Raw genomic sequence first — 15,888 nt, 5'->3', positions numbered from 1 at the left:
GTTCCAAAAAGACCTTAACAAGTAAAGGTACCCTGAACCTGTTGAAAAATTCAAAAAGCAAACTCTGAATATAAATAACAGGAAGTGACAGCTAACTACGTCATTTAAAGGAGCCATGAAGAGAAAATGTAAGTTTGTTTAATCGAAAGTTTTTATGTTTTATAATGCCCCCAGCGCTTGTCCGGATACAAACGATGCTTTATTCACTGAGAAGTTAATCAATTTAAGTAAAAATTGTGATTTTCCCTCTATATCGCTTGTTTTCGTGGTCTGGAATGACATCACAGGAACCAACCGCTCTGCCGCCTAGAGTTCCTTGATTCACGCGTCCGCCGTACAGGATAGAGACACCTACACGCTGGCGCCACCATTTTGGGTCGTTCGCTCGCCGCCGAAGCAATTCATTGTGTCAAAACGGCGCTGAAATTATCGCTGCAACGTGGTTTACTGGCGAAGTTTGAATCATCTTATCTGTTTCGCGTTGCTAGGTCTCGTGGGAAACGAAAAGAACAACGGGTTGAGCAGGTTGACCCAATTGTGGCGGGAAGTGACAGTCCAAAGGGTGTCTCCACCCTGTACGGCGGTGCTGGCCTCGAGGCACCCTATTCTATGCCCTACGGTGGTGTTTTAGCATTTCTTTACGTTACTGAACCTAGATGACGTCATCATACCGTGGCAAGCTGTTTTCTGCTTTTGGTTTGTTTTTGACCGTATTTAAACCTGGCTTGTTTTTGTTCTGGGAGAAAATAATCGTTTCCTGAAACAGGGCTCATTCGACAAATATGGTCACGTAAGACACCGTTGCTTGCGTCAATCGGCCAGTGTCGTCTGATACAACACCGAAGCCCCGTAGTGCTGTGCCGCTAAACCAAGCATAGCACGCGCAGTACCAACAGCACTACACATCAGTACTTGTATATTTACATGTGCTTTCGTACCTTCCAGTGTTTTTCCCACCATTATTATAGCTTTATAAAAACTGTGCTCTAAATTTAGGCGCAAATCACTCGTTCGGCTAGCTTATAAGCTCTACCTTATTTGCGTCTGCTTGTGCCGGCCTCCGCCAATTGCAGAGCTGGCTTGTATGACATTATAGGTTCTATTGCGGAAAATGAGCTGGTGGGTCGCATGGCCATCCCCTTTTTTCGTAATTATGGAGCTTATTTAAATGAAGTTTACGTTAAAATTGGTGTCAGTATGATTCCAACGAGGTAATCTTTTGAATGAACCGAACTTGTGTTTTCTCTTCATGGCTCCTTTAAAACTTATACACAGTCGCGTTCAAGTTTCAGGAATACAAAAGCTGGAGAAGGCAGGACAAGGACCAATAAACTCTAATGATTGCTTGTATAGGAAGTTCAAAATTAAAAGCTGCATAACCCCATGATCTCGCAAATTCTGCGCAACCTCCTTGAAAAAATTCTGGATGGTGTTTACCATCCAGAATTTTTTTCGTAGTATTTTTTATGCAGTTCTAAAGATAGGTAATTTTCCCAAGAAAGGGAAATAACCGGAGCTTATACTCGTCCCGAAGACAATGGATACCGCAGAAACACATATCACTTAGAACACCCGACTCACAGAAAATAATTGGATTCCGTGAAAGGTACTCCGGAAGCCACTCAAAAATTCAAAAATAGAGTGTATCGCTTTGTGAACCAGAAGGGGCTTCTTCAAAAACAACGGTGCCGTTTCAAACATCTTACGTCTACCCCGAGTACGTTGAAAGTAGGGTAATAGTTTTCTAATGGCTCGAATCCGGGCTTCACGGCATGCCTTGTTGTAGATCGGGTGCATATTTATAGGAATTGGTGTGACGACATAGATGGACTGCCGGATGGCTAGAAGGATGGGTTGCCTCTGTTAGCATTTTGGCGACGCGAGTAGCCGAGCCGGGTAAGTGCAGCCCCGCAGGTTAGCGGGAGCTTGACTCGCGTGAATTGGGAGACGCGATGAGTGTCTTCCAGTTGCTCCCAAGTAATATGGACCGCGAGCTGTAGGCGTTTTCTTGTTATTCTGGGGGGTGCCCAAGGGCAGCCTTGAAGGCTTCGCCTATGGCGATGTTTAGTTTTTTTCTCTCTGTGGGTTTCAGGGCCAAGCACGGTGTCCCGCATGTAATCAGGCTGATAAGGATGCGTGAATGATTTGCAAGGTGTCAGTGTCTTGTAGCTCAAATTACTGATAGGAGACTTTGCGGATGATATGCATAAGTTGGTTGACAGTCCAGTGCGAGGGAAGGATATTCTGGGCGTCTGAGCCATCTTTTGGTATGGCAAGGCCTAGGATGCGTAGGGGTGGGAGATTGGGGATGAATTGTTCATTAATGGTAAGTGCTGGATATGGTATAGGATCTGGACATTCCTTATATGTTTTTTGTCCCAAGGTTAAAATGGCATATTTTTGGGGGGAACACTCCAATCATCGGGCTAGCGGGTATTGTTGGGTTGCCTGAACGGCTGCTTGAAGTGCGCCTTGCTGGTCACCCGGAGATCCACGGCGACCCAGAGCGTTAGGTCCTTTGCGTGTATAGGGTGGCGTAGGCACGGGATGGCTTTTAGTAAGGGTGGCAACGTTTCATACTGACGTTGAAAAGCAGTGGAGGTACTGCCACCGTCCCCCCCCCCCTAAGTTATGTTTGGAATGTTTTGAAATCTGTCCGGTCTAAGGGGTCCGATGCCCCCTGTTGCTGTGAGCTTGGTTACAATTGACACGAAGTATTGGAATGTGCGCTTGCCACGATTTGTAGACACCAGGCCATGAAGAATGGCATGGTGCAAAAGGTTGTCGAATGCCCCCTTAATGTCGACGGTTAAGATAGATATGTTACTGTGGTTAATAAGGTCGTCTACTACTTCCAGTTTAAAAATCAGTAGTATGTCTTCAGTTGATAGATGTTGGTGGAAGCCGCACATCGTCTGAGGAAGCTAGTCGTTGAATTCAATATGAGGAGAGAGCCGTTTGTTAGCCCCGTGTTCAAACAATTTGCTAACACATTAACGCAGAAAAATAGACCTTAGATTCTTGGGGTTCAAGGGTTTGCTGGGATTGGGGATCAAAAAAATATCTGCGTGTTTCCACTCCAGGGCCAAGCGACCCGCCAGCCAGCACTCACTGATGTAGTCTAAAAGATTTTCCAGGGCAGCATAATCGAGCTTTCGCAGTAGTTTATTGAGTATTTTGGCTCGACCAGGGGTGGTGTTGCGGGTGAGGTAGATTTCAGCAAAGGCTTGTCCATTTTCGGGTTCTGATCGCCTGTGTCGTCGGGTGCTTGGGTGGGTTGGACGTGACGGGGGGGCACCAAGGTTGTCTTAAGCTCTTCCAACAAGTCGTCTTCGGTGGCCGGGTAATTGTGAATTAATGGAGAGAGCGGGTGTGCTGCGACGCCTTGGATTGGCAGGTCCCAATTAGGAGACGCAGCAGGTATCATGTGCGGTAGTTTGCTAGTGTTACTTGCAGCTTATTGCAGAATGCGCTCAATTTTGCTGGTTGTGGTGACGGGCGTGCGCTTCGTCTCCTGCCGTAATTTTCGCAATGCTTGCGGTTCGTCTTTTTCTTTTGCCACCACCTCAGTAGCCCTTCACAAGCGTCCTAGAAGTCGAAAAGATTGGTGTCGATAGCGGGATTGACGTGTCTAAGGGAGAGTTCCTTAGTGTGTTTGCTTGTTTCTTGAATGAACTGGGTAGTCCATTCTTTTAGACTTGTGGTCGGATCAGCGTGGTTGGTTTCCGTAACATTTTTTTTTAATTTCTTATGCTTGCTAGGCCTATGTTTTGGCTGCTCGTTCATGGAGGGGAGATTTGAGCTGCATTATGTAGTAATCGCTACCCAGGGTTTTTCGTACAGGCGTGATCATGTAGCCCATTTGATTTACCGCACACACCTGAGGTCAGGGATAGTGTCCCGCGAGACACTGTTGCCATGTCTGATGGGAGTCTGGAGGGAGCTAAAAAGTGAAGTCGGTTTTGCAGAGTAGCGTACCGTTTTAGTTGTTTCAGGGGTAACCCCACGTCGTATGCCGTGCATTGAAGTCCCCGAGAACCACAAGTTTATGTCATCTGGTATGTTGGTGGACGGTTCCTAAAAGGCGGTCGATCCCTAGGAGAAGCTGAGTTCGAGCACTATAGATGTTCAGGATATACAGGATGTCTTTCGAGTTGCTGTAGGGTGGGAGCTCTTCGAACGTATAATGAGTATGTTGTAGGTAGGGAGTGGGTTTAGGCAGTGTGGGGGGCTTGAACGAGGACGGCTGTTCGGAGGAGGAGGAGGAGAAAAGCGAAAGCAAAGGCCGAGAGGTTATCCAGGCTGAGAGCCCGGATTGCTACTCGGCACTGGGGAAGGGGTGTTCAGGGGATAAAAGAGATGGCAGGCGAAAAAGGGGGATAGGAGCGGGGTCGCGCACACACTTTAGTCCCTTCGTGGGCACTAGAGCCTCTCAGCTAAACCTGTGTCCTTCATAAAACGCAGAAGGGCTTTTGTTGCCTTCTGCGAAGTCGATTGTAGGGATCTTTGTCCTAGAATAGTCTCTAGCTTGAACTCTTGATTGTCCAATCTTCTGAGCTCGGCTGCCAAAACGCGTCTTTCCGATTAATACTCGGGGCAACAACAAAGCACATGGTCGATTGTCTCTTCAACCTCGCAGGTGTCGCAGTGAGCACTACTGGCCATCCCGATGAGGAAGGAGTAGGCTTTCGTGAAGGCCACTCCTCGTGAAGGCTGTTCGAGTCGCTGCATCGGTGGCATACGTCATGTAACACCGGAGTGACACGTTGTATCAGTTTCTTGAAGAGCGATCAGGTCTAGCGAGCAAAACAACACGAAAAGAGAATGAATGGGAAGAAAACAATAGTGTCCGCATTTAAAGTCTCCAATGCATTTCTTGCGATTAGGTCTGATTGGACAAAGGAATCTTTGCTTCATTTAAACTTTCCGTGAAACCTACGCGTACTATGGAAACAGAAGTTCGCCTTATTATAGCGGTTCTACGATGCTTGAGTTGAAAATTTCCGAGAGTTTCCCTTTAGGCTCCTCTCCCAGTTTATTGTTATGGAATACAGCTCTGTCCTCCCTAGAGAAAAAGCTTTTTCACGAGTAGGTACACGTGCAGGCTATTGGCAGACGATGTCATGATGATTGTTTCTGGAAGCTCCATAAATAAGCGAAGCAGAAGGCTAGTTGTAGGTTAAAAATCGTCGAATGACGGGAACGAGACACTAGGGAAATATTCACGGGAGGAGAAAACAAATTTGGTTATGTGTAAAAACTAGCAAGGTTGGCAGCCAAAATTTGCTATGGATGACCAGGCTATCGAAAAACAGAAGCTTATAAAAATTCTGGAAGTGGTGTTCGAAGCAATCTGTTGTTCGGAATAAAACAACAAAGTGCAAAATTTTACGAAGAAGGTCTTCATCTTCAAAACCTGAAAGGTCATTTGCAGCAGCAAATTAAGCTGGAGTGTAGAAACATTCCACAAAAAAAATTATTGTGTATGCATCACTTGTGTGTCATTTAAATCACCAACACCAACTGCGAAGGATGTTCGCAATTTAAAAGCTTTTTTTAATCAAAACAACTCAATGATGCCTTACGGCCACAAATAAATTATTGAACGTCTTGGCTGGTGTCCGTGGCACAGCGCCTCAAATATTAACAAAAGAATAATCAATGTGCAGCATTTTACACGTGGAGAACCGTGTATTTGGGAGAAGGCTGAATTGCAGAGATATCAATTAGCAACAAAATAATATGTGTAGAACCAACGCTTGGGTAAGATTACCGGTATTCCGTTCAACACGAAGTTGCACAGGGACATAGATACGGGAATTTATGCGAATGGTAGAGAAAGTACATTAGGATTTAGAGCAGCATACAGCCTTTGTTGAATTAGGAATGAAACTATATAGCACCGACATATATCTACCAGCGTATAGCAACATTTTTATTGCGTAGGGAGTGGCGATCTTTAAAGGAAGTGAATATTTAGCAACCCTGAGGGAAGGCCAATGCGTCCAAGTTTTACTCGTAGCATGAGAACTTTGGGGGCCCTGTCAAACCGAGAAAACCGCAACAAACCTATCCCCCGCAGGGGCATCTGCTAAGCAGATGTTTGTGTGTACTGTGCGACACTAGGGACCTCGAGCACTCACGTGTAGCCATGCGTGGCGGCGCCGTGTCCGAGGAAAGAGGATCCTGGTGGTTGCGACGGCGCCGATTGCTTGGACCTTTAAGGCCCCTTGGCGAAGGCAACACACCACCACTTCGGCCTCAACATCTGGTAGACGGCATCTCCGGTCTCACCCGCCCAGGGGGAATCGGCCTTTGCCTTTTTCTATCCTGCCCTTCATCTTTCATTTTCCTGCATTCTTTCTAACAACATTCCTGACACCTCGTTGTTTCTCAGCTTCGGTTATTCCTGGCGGCTAGGGTTACCTGAGCTCAGCCATATTTGGTTATAGTCGTGGTGTACAGCTGGCGTGTGCAGGACTTCCCGCGAGTTTCTGTCCTGCCCCCATGTTGGGCTCAATGGTGGGTGGGTGGCATCATGGCCGAACATATTTTTATTGTATGGCTTATTTTTTTTTGCTCACCTTATCCCTCTCGTAAAAGAGGGGGCACCGACGTAACCACGGACTTTTTCACGGAAAATGTCAACTTTCCACGCTTTTATGTGGTACAGTGTAATGACCCCGACAAAACTGCCCGACTTGTCTCGCCATTTGTAGTTGCAAAAACGTTAAAGCCACCATTGGTGAAGGCTGCAAGATCAAGAAGCTAGCCAATGGAGACCTCCTCCTAGAACTACTCTACGAACATCAGTCTGAGAAACAGACACAGCTCACGTCTCTTGGAGAGATCTTTGTAACTGTCAGCGAGCACCGATCACTAAATACAGTCCGCGGAGTCATCTGAGATGATGACCTCAAGTACTTGTCCGAGATGGAGCTTCTAGAAGATCTGAAAGAACACAGTGTAACAAATGTTTATCCTATCCGAATCAAGCGGGAGAACAAAGAAATTGATACTGAGCCCATCGTCCCCTGACCTTTGCATCAAGCGTACTTCCAGAATCTGTAGCGGTAGGTTACACAAATATGAAACTCATACCCTACATACCCAACCCACTCCGATGCTACAAATTCCTACGCTACGGCCATGGCTCGCTGAGCTTCCGGGGCCAAGAGACATGCTCCAAATGTGCCTCAAATGAACGCCTTGCCGAGAACTGGGAATCTGAACAACTCTGTGTGAACTGCAAGGGCAACCACGCAGCATAGTCCCGTGATTGCCCAGCATGGACAAAAGAAAACGAAATATACACGCTCAAAGTGAGAGATAACCTAACATTTCATGATTCATGGTTGCGACTTTCACCTGCTCATGCCCGATCCTGCCCCGTTGTGGTGCACATGGCGCAGTATCACAGCGGTCTTCCGTGCCTGCTGAAGCCACGCAGTCTTCAAGGCCTCACCCCACATGATGAGGTCGAACATTTCAACACACCTGTGTTTTGTACGACCCTCAAGCGTCTCTGAAGCGACGATGGACACAAATGAAGGCGTTTCTGCGCCCTCTAAGTCGTCTTGGTGGCGGAGCTCGCTAGAAAACGCAAAGAGGAACAAGCCCCAAATCACAGGGCCGAAAACCTAGTTTTCAGTCCAGCAAAAACCAACATGGCATTCATTGTCCACTGGAACTGCAGAGAACTTTGAAATATTTTAAATTACATCAAAGATATCTTCACCACACACTCATCTGTGGCGGTTTGTGTTAGGAAAACAAACCTGTGTCCTAAACACAAGAATATACTGAAATGTGTTACCAGGTCTTCCGCTGCGACGGAGAGTAGGCGAGTGGGCTCTCTGGCGGGGTTGCGATAATTGTCCAAAGTGCGTAGCAGCTCGAGAAGACAAACTTAAAACTAGGCTAGAAGCAGTGGCTTTCACCCTGCTTGCATTTAAAACAATCACAGTGTGCTGTGTGTACATTGAACCAAACCTCACAGTTACACTGCAAAATTTTGAAGACTTGGTAAAACAACTACCGGAGCCGTTTTTATTGTTTGGCGATTTTAATGCCCACTGTAATTTTTCAAGTGAGTATGCCGCTTGTTGCATTTTGAAGCGAGCTGATACGTTAATAAAGGATGTGGGGCTACAACAGGTTTCACAAAACTGGACACCGGAGTAATGACATTCAACGCCTTGCTCTCGGCAGCTATTCTCTTTATTCGTAAGTTATTTTGACTACTGTAAGCCCTTCGGGGCTGCTACATGGTGAAAATTCAAAACATGTTCGTGGAAAAAAATGCTTTCAAATTTTCTTCATATACGTTAACCTTGTTGCTAGTTCTAAATACCAGACGGCTGAGGTTGTTGCACTCAACAGTTGTCTTGACGATGACAGTGTTAAAAGGCATAAACACTAAGAACATAAGGCATGACAGTATCAGCATTAATAATTCGCGATGAAACTACTCCAGAAGGCTATAAATATGAACTAGAACTCAGGTCCACCTTATTTATGCAAAGTTGATACAAGCACTTAAGGCTTGCTATCTACCGCCGTTAGCCAACGTAGTGAGGCCAGACCAGGCAAGCTTGCAGGTTACCGAATTTGTTTAGATGTGGTGGAAAGAAATAAACCTGGCCGCCATTCGATGAATATTTTCTAGTTTATCTCATTACGTGCAGTTTATGACGGCTCAAAATTAAACGAGCATTCTCTAAACTTTTTCTAAAAATAGAAGTGCATGCCTTCAGGTTGATACTTGAAGCAACACTTCCTAATTGTCGTCATAACAATACAAGTTTGCGATGGGATGACCCAGGTGTGTTTTCAACGTGTTTCATCTAGTCCAGTTACCTACTATTGTTAGGCAAGTTATTTTTGCATACCAGAACGGTAATTACATTGTTATTCACAAATAACTAAAATGCCAATGCACATTTCGTAGCCGCAGTCCTAATAGAAATACAATTACCATGATTCATCTACACATCTATTTTTCGGAAAAGGTATAAATTCGCACGAGGACGCGCGTTCGATTTCCAGCTGCGGCAGCCGCATTTCTGATGGAGGCAAAAAGCAAGAACGTCCATGTGTACGTCATTTCGGCGCACGTTAAGGATCCCCAGGGGGTCAAAACTGATCCGGAGCCCTCCTCTACGGCGCGCCTCATGGCCTGCGCTGCATCGGCGCGTTAAACACTGCAATCAATCAAATCAGTTATAAATTCGCTAAAAAGATTCATCTAGTATTTCATGATTAGACGCACTTCTGACGCGGCAAAACAAGAGACAATCGTGGGCTAACAACCTCAATAAAATCATTGTATGCACAATCAGTAATATTCAGCGCAAACAACATCCGGCCGAGTACGGACTCCTGAGGCACTATCGGCGTCAAATGAAACGCGAACACGAAAATATTAACCTGAACGCACAAATAGCGGCATTTCTTTCTATGCAAACAAAAATGACGAGTGGCTTAGTTACAAAAACAAAGTTGGGAAAAGTGGATTTCCAGACATACCAATAGCATGCAATTATATGAACTCTACGAACAGTATTTTTTTTAAATTTTGAACGTTCTCATTGATATTTTCGTGTTCACGTTTCATTCGATGCCGATAGTACACCCGGTGATACTGCAAGCAAAGAGGAGCACTCACCATCTATTTCAACAAATTGCTGTCTATTGTGTAGATAAGCCTTTAACCCTTTAATATTGTTACATTGGCATTATACCCATAATGTTTTAAAATGACCTCATCATAGGTAACCCGATAACGACTTCTGATAAACCAAAGGTGCCTCTGCGAATTTGTGTATGGTTTATATTATTTGAGGGACCAATTGATAGTCGCCTTCGAAAAGTTTGTTGTTTGCTGCAAAAAAGTATTACTTTAAATTTATTTTACTAGCTGCTTACAAACTACATGCCCTATTGCAAACCATACAACCAAAATGATAGATGTATGAAGGTAGTTTTCGGTTTCCTCACAAAGTTTCCTCAACGTTCCTCCCACACTAAAAAGTGGTGCAACACTCCCTAATTACCATTGACTAGATAGTTCCATATTCAAAGGTGACACACAAAAACTTCTGACCAATAAGCACACAACCCATTGACAGCATTGCTTTGAACACTCATTTGGTATTTTTTCAGGGCAAGGTGACTTCTTCACATCTTCTCAGCAACATGTCAACTATGCCTCCCTTTCAAATGAAAATATATCGTAAGCATGGTCCCGCTATTCAAAATTCATTGCAGCATTCTCATCTTTTCGGCTGAATTTCGAACCAAAAAACGATCGAATTCTTGAGCAATTAAACGGTACCATTTCGTTTAGTAAGTGCTTTGATCCTGAAGGTGTCGCCAAAATATTTGAGAGGAAGTTTTAGCGTAAGTATTTCAAGTTTTGAGTGGAAAACACGCTGCGGAGGCTTTTATTCCTGCTGAACTTCAGTGCTAAGGCCCGCTGTTCAATCAGTTTTTCGGATTTTCTAGCTTTTTTGTCGGCCTCTAGCGTTACAGCCTGCCGGCCCTACATCAGCTATCCCCTACAAGCCTGAAGGTAATAGACTCAGTGCTGGCAAAAGCTATGGGCACCTGCCTGGGTCTGCCTAAATGCACATCAACGGTTGGAACTCTGTGCGAAGCTCGGTGCTTTTCCGCCACAAAGCTACAACGCCAAGAGGTGCTTCGAACGTCTTTGCACCATTTGACTCGGTGTCATACGTATCCTTTGGCAGACATCTCAGCACAGCATGTCAGACGCCTGCTTCCGGCAAATTTTAAAGACCTCAAAAGTCGATAGTAGCACCGTGGATACTGGCACCATGGAAAATTTGCATGACAATACCCGGACTCAGCAAAAAGTCTGCCATGCCAGCGGCCCCGCGCAAGTTCTTCACACTCGAGTATATCTCCAGTACCTACAAAGGCTACAGACCTTTATGCGGATGGCTTGGTTCGCCCGGGCTCATCCGTCATCGGCGTATGGATCACATCAGCCCGGTGCACTATCGAAAAAAAACTTAGCCACGAAACATCCTCCACTGCTACCGAACTGGCAGTTGTAAGGGCTGCACTTCACTACATCAGCGGACATCATGCCCAGCAATGGGTAATATTCCTCGACTCACGCAGCCCCTTACAAGCCATCCGAAAGCTTCACAACAACCAAAGTCAGCTTGTATGCGAAATTGGCGAAATTCACACAATGGCAGTGCGCGAAGGCCATTACATCATTCTTCAGTGGCTGCAAGGTCACTTGAGCATACAAAGCAATATTAGATCTGATGCAGCCGCCAGCGCAAGCCACTTTATGAGCAACACGACCAAGCTTCCTTTCTCCCGAGAGGACAGCAACGCCCTTATCCTCGCAGTGGATGGACCACCCAAATGTCGGAGTGGCAGGACCCTCACCGCATATATCCACCACTGCAGGCTATTGACCCCTACTGTAACTTCCGCTTTCCACGCAGCATCAATAACCGGTGTGAAGTAGTGTTGCACCGACTGTGCCTGAATGTATCATTTATTCGGAGTTTTAAGTTCAAGATAGGTTGGGACGATTCCCCCTGTGCCGGACTTGCGCTGTGCTTGAGACTGTAGATCACTTGCTGTGCGCCTGCCCTCGATTCGCTGCTGCGCGAAAAACTGCAACGAGCTCCATCTCTCGTGTACGTCATGGAGGCAGTCTAGAACTTCGTCATTTTCTTAGTCCCTGGGCCAATAGTGCTGACAGTACCTTAGGTACAGAAGTTCTACTCCAGTTCCTACGAGACCCTAAACTAGACAAATTTCTCTAGATCACAGACTGAGCAACTCTCACGATATCTACTCTTTCGCACTGTGGCGTTCATCTATTTATTTTTTTGTGTTGGTGTCACTGTGGCGTTCATCTATTTGTTTTTTGGGGTTGGTGTTGTTACCCATTGTTTTTGCGTCGTTTACTTTTCATTTTGTTTCAGCGTTTCCATTAACGATTTTTTTAACTTCTGTTTTTATTAACGGGCTCCTGGCAGCATTCTCTTGTTTTTATTTTCTTTTTAATTGTTTGTTGTTTTTCTTCTTCCTTCTGTACCCTAATGTCTAATATTCACCACTAGCAACGTAGTCACTCCCCCATCCGGAGTAACAAGCCTTGTCCCTAGCAGGGCTGACCTCACTAGTTCCCATTAAAGAGCATTATTTCTCTCTCGCTCTCACGAGTATAGACCGTCCACTTCGTAACTGCTGCTTGTTTGATACTAACATTCACTGATAGTACTAAAATTCTAGGACTTATCGAACATAACATCTACTGAACTATTCCTACTCCACCTCACGAATAAACGTTTTTTTGCAAATCCGCGTGCTCACATTATGATCACATTGTATATGTTCACATAGGTCATTCCAAAAGTATCACTAAGATATTTGAATTTTGCTACAAGCCCCTTTACTCTACTGTAGACTTACCGCTGCTGGCTATAGAAGCAAAACGAGCAGAGTATTTGTAACGTAACGAAGTTATACACGCTTTTCCCGTGCATCCCACTAATTTCCTTGCTCAATTCTTTTGTGGTCCAAGTTAGATGTTTGCATCTTGAATGTGCGCTGCCCGCTCAGCCTATCTACGTTGTAACGAGTAGCTGCGCTGCCCACACCCTTACTTTAGGTTGTTAAGCAGCCTTACACGCTTATTCACAAGCACACGCATTTCTCATCCTTGCTCCCTTTATTATTCAAAACACCTTTTAAAGGTGTCTACCATAGGACAGGATTCTTACACCTGCTAGACCAAAAAGTGAGTAAAAATGAGCATTATGCACGTACTAGAATAAGGTCGGGCTATTTACTAGGTTATGTTGGCCAATCAGTATGTAGCAGCAGCTCCAGCGACATCGCTAGGTCGCTACAAGTAAAAGCGTGTAGCTAAGGAGAGCGTTACCACTAGAACATTGCTGAAAGTAGTGGTGCTTACTACTTGCTTCAGTTAGTAGACCGTCTTAGTGCTACATTTCCTACCTCCGGCTACTAAGTGTCTAGTGGATACTGTGACAAGCAAGTGGTTAGTCTTCCGTTATAAATGCTACCACCTTCTTTAAGAGTGTAAAACTTAAACGGCGGAATCTTGCAAAGTGGAGAATTGAATAATTTCGCCTGAAAATCCACCATTCAGGTTATCGAAGGTTGCCTAGGCGGACTCGGCTGGGCCTACCAACCGACTCCAAAAAAATTACAAAGATGACAAGCAGTTCCGAGTATGTGGCAACTTCTCAGCATGAGCAGAGATAAGGAGTGCGGCAGCTGCACTAGTTGCTGTCGAGCTCTCGGTAGCAGCGACATGTCGCTCTCCTTGACTGATTTGATTGATTGATTGTAGGGTTTAACGCACCGACGCAACGCAGGCGATGAGGCGCGCCGTAGTGGAGGGCTCCGGATTAATTTCGACCACCTGGGGATCTTTATCGTGCGCCGAAATCTCGCACACACGGGCGTTTTTGCTTTTCGCCTCCATCAGAAAAGCTGCCGCCGCGGCCGGGAATCGAACCCGCGACCTCGTGCTCAGCAGCGCAACGCCTTAGCCACTGAGCATGTCGCTCTCCTTGATCGTTGACACCAGTGCACCACAGAATCATGGTATTGGAAGAATACCGTTAAACGACGGGAAAACAAATATCCTTTGGAGCAGAAATTTTGAAGGAAAACCCAGCAGCACATAAAACGGGAAAAAAAGTATTGCTATTTATGACTGATAAAGAATGCTAAGTCCCTCCACCCCTTAAAGGACTTCTGACACGAAATTTCAAAGCTGAGATAACTATGTAAATAGCTTCGTCTGTATATGGAGATATCTCCCAGCAAGTTTCGGCAGTAAATGTTGAGTATAACATATTTTAATTGAATTTTAAACTTTACTCTCATGAAAAAGCTCAAAACAGGCAGCCTAAAGAAATCGGCATCAGAATGATGGCATGTAATACACACCCCAAAACTGTCGACGTCACGGCGTCTGTGACGTAGCCAATGCCCTGCCTGTAGCTGTTCGGCGCGCGTGACTCTCTTGGCCGCTGCGCACTGCGTTTTTTGCGTCGTTGCGAAGGTGATTGCTGGAATTGTGCTGCAGTCTCGTCTGACGCCCAGTTCTGCCTGAAGTTGTGCCTCTGCAATGTCGAGACACTATGCGGCCAGCGGCTGCCAAACAAAATCGAAGCAAGGCTTAACTCTTCACCGCTTTCCTCCCGACCCGCAACAGCGACTGGGGTGGACTGAGTTCGTCCGTAGGAGCGGATGCGGAAACAGCTGGACGCCGCATCGGCAAAGTCTGCTGTGCTCGCTGCATTTTGCACCGAGCTGCTACGTTCATAACCAAACATGCCTGAGCCAGTACAGCCCGCAGGCGTTGCGCATACTCGACCATGGGGCCTTGCCGACAATCTCCGCATCGCCGTGTGGCACCACTCCGGGGAGTGATGCAACGTCGCCAAAACAACGTCGACTCGAGGTTGGGGGATTTCACACAACGCCTACGAGGCGCCTGCCAAAACTCCGCAGGCATCTACCAGCGCAGATTCTGCGCCTGCTCATTCAGATACTTCTGAAGACGTGCAGTACAGTACAAACTACGAATTACCTACAGCGTCCTGTTCTACGAGCTCAGGTATGTGCGCTCTCACGGCACTGTTTGTATGGGCTTGGTCAATAGCTCACACAGCATACGAGGTAGCGTAGGCTGTGCAGGAGGTGTTGCTTCTCGCGCTGCGATGAGCACAAGTAAATAATGGTTTTCTCCTACCACGATTCCACGTGTAGTTAGGTGAATTTAGCATTGCCACTTCGTCGTTTAGTTTAATGCCTCGTGGGCTTTGGGTTCTAGAAAACTATTCTAACAATATGTTAATGCTTTTTTAGCCAGAGTGGCGGAATTTACCGAGTGCCAAAATAAAGTGGCCACTGCAACAAGTGGCCCACGCGTTTACCAAGTTTTAGCGCATACGCAGATGTTCATGCCAACAGTACGCCTGTATTAGCTAGCTAGCTTAGCATGAGTGCTGTGAAGCGAACTTGACAGTATTCACTAGGAAATGCAGAATGTTTTGTAGCAAATCTAAGAGGGTACTAAAAATGAATTGTTCTGCGAATATCACAAAGCAATTAAGTATTCCAGTTTTCTGTAATTGTGGTGTTGGCCGTAAGAGTACACATGGGACCTGAGATATCAAATAATCCAGGTATCCGGGCTCATTACTTCTTTTTTTATTTCCAGGCGCAGATGTTTCTTTGGGAGCTGCTACTTGCTTGCCTGTGCACGTATCATCAGGAAGGGCAAATTTTGATGCCCAAACTCGGTCCACAGCGACTCAAGCAACACTGAAACCCCACATCAGGAGCGTTCGTGTTCAAGCAACGCGCAGGACGAGGGAAGTCGGTACGTACCATCTCACAAATAGCAAGCAAGTTTTTGACACGAGTGGTTAGTTTGTTAATTCCAGTGGCCCATCTTTACGGATAGCAAGTCAGAGATCTGAACGCTGGAATTTTGTTTCAGCTAGATAGGTAATGCAGATTGTAGACACCTTATCTGACAACAAAAGTGCGTAATGCAGCTTTTCTGTGAAACCACTGTGTGTTGCTCTGTTTTGGTGTTTTCCGTTTTTGGTTGAGCCCAACTGCAAAGGCTATACTTATGTTGCATTACTTTGGCTTTAGGATAGGTTGCGAGGTTATCGTTGCATTCACTGTGGTAATGACAGTTAATGACTAGTGAACCACTGCTCTCTCAAGTACAGTGTGATCATCACATTTTCTAAAGCACACTGTGTGGAACAACTACCGTCAACATTAGTGCTGAAAACCTGACATCACCCACAAATGTTCATATGGTCAATGTGTCATGAT

The sequence above is a fragment of the Haemaphysalis longicornis genome, unplaced genomic scaffold (genome assembly GCF_048455015.1).
Source record: "Haemaphysalis longicornis isolate Haplotype H1 unplaced genomic scaffold, Haemaphysalis longicornis Haplotype H1 scaffold_5, whole genome shotgun sequence".
Lineage (NCBI taxonomy): Eukaryota > Metazoa > Arthropoda > Arachnida > Ixodida > Ixodidae > Haemaphysalis > Haemaphysalis longicornis.
This window is presented reverse-complemented; position numbering follows the sequence as displayed.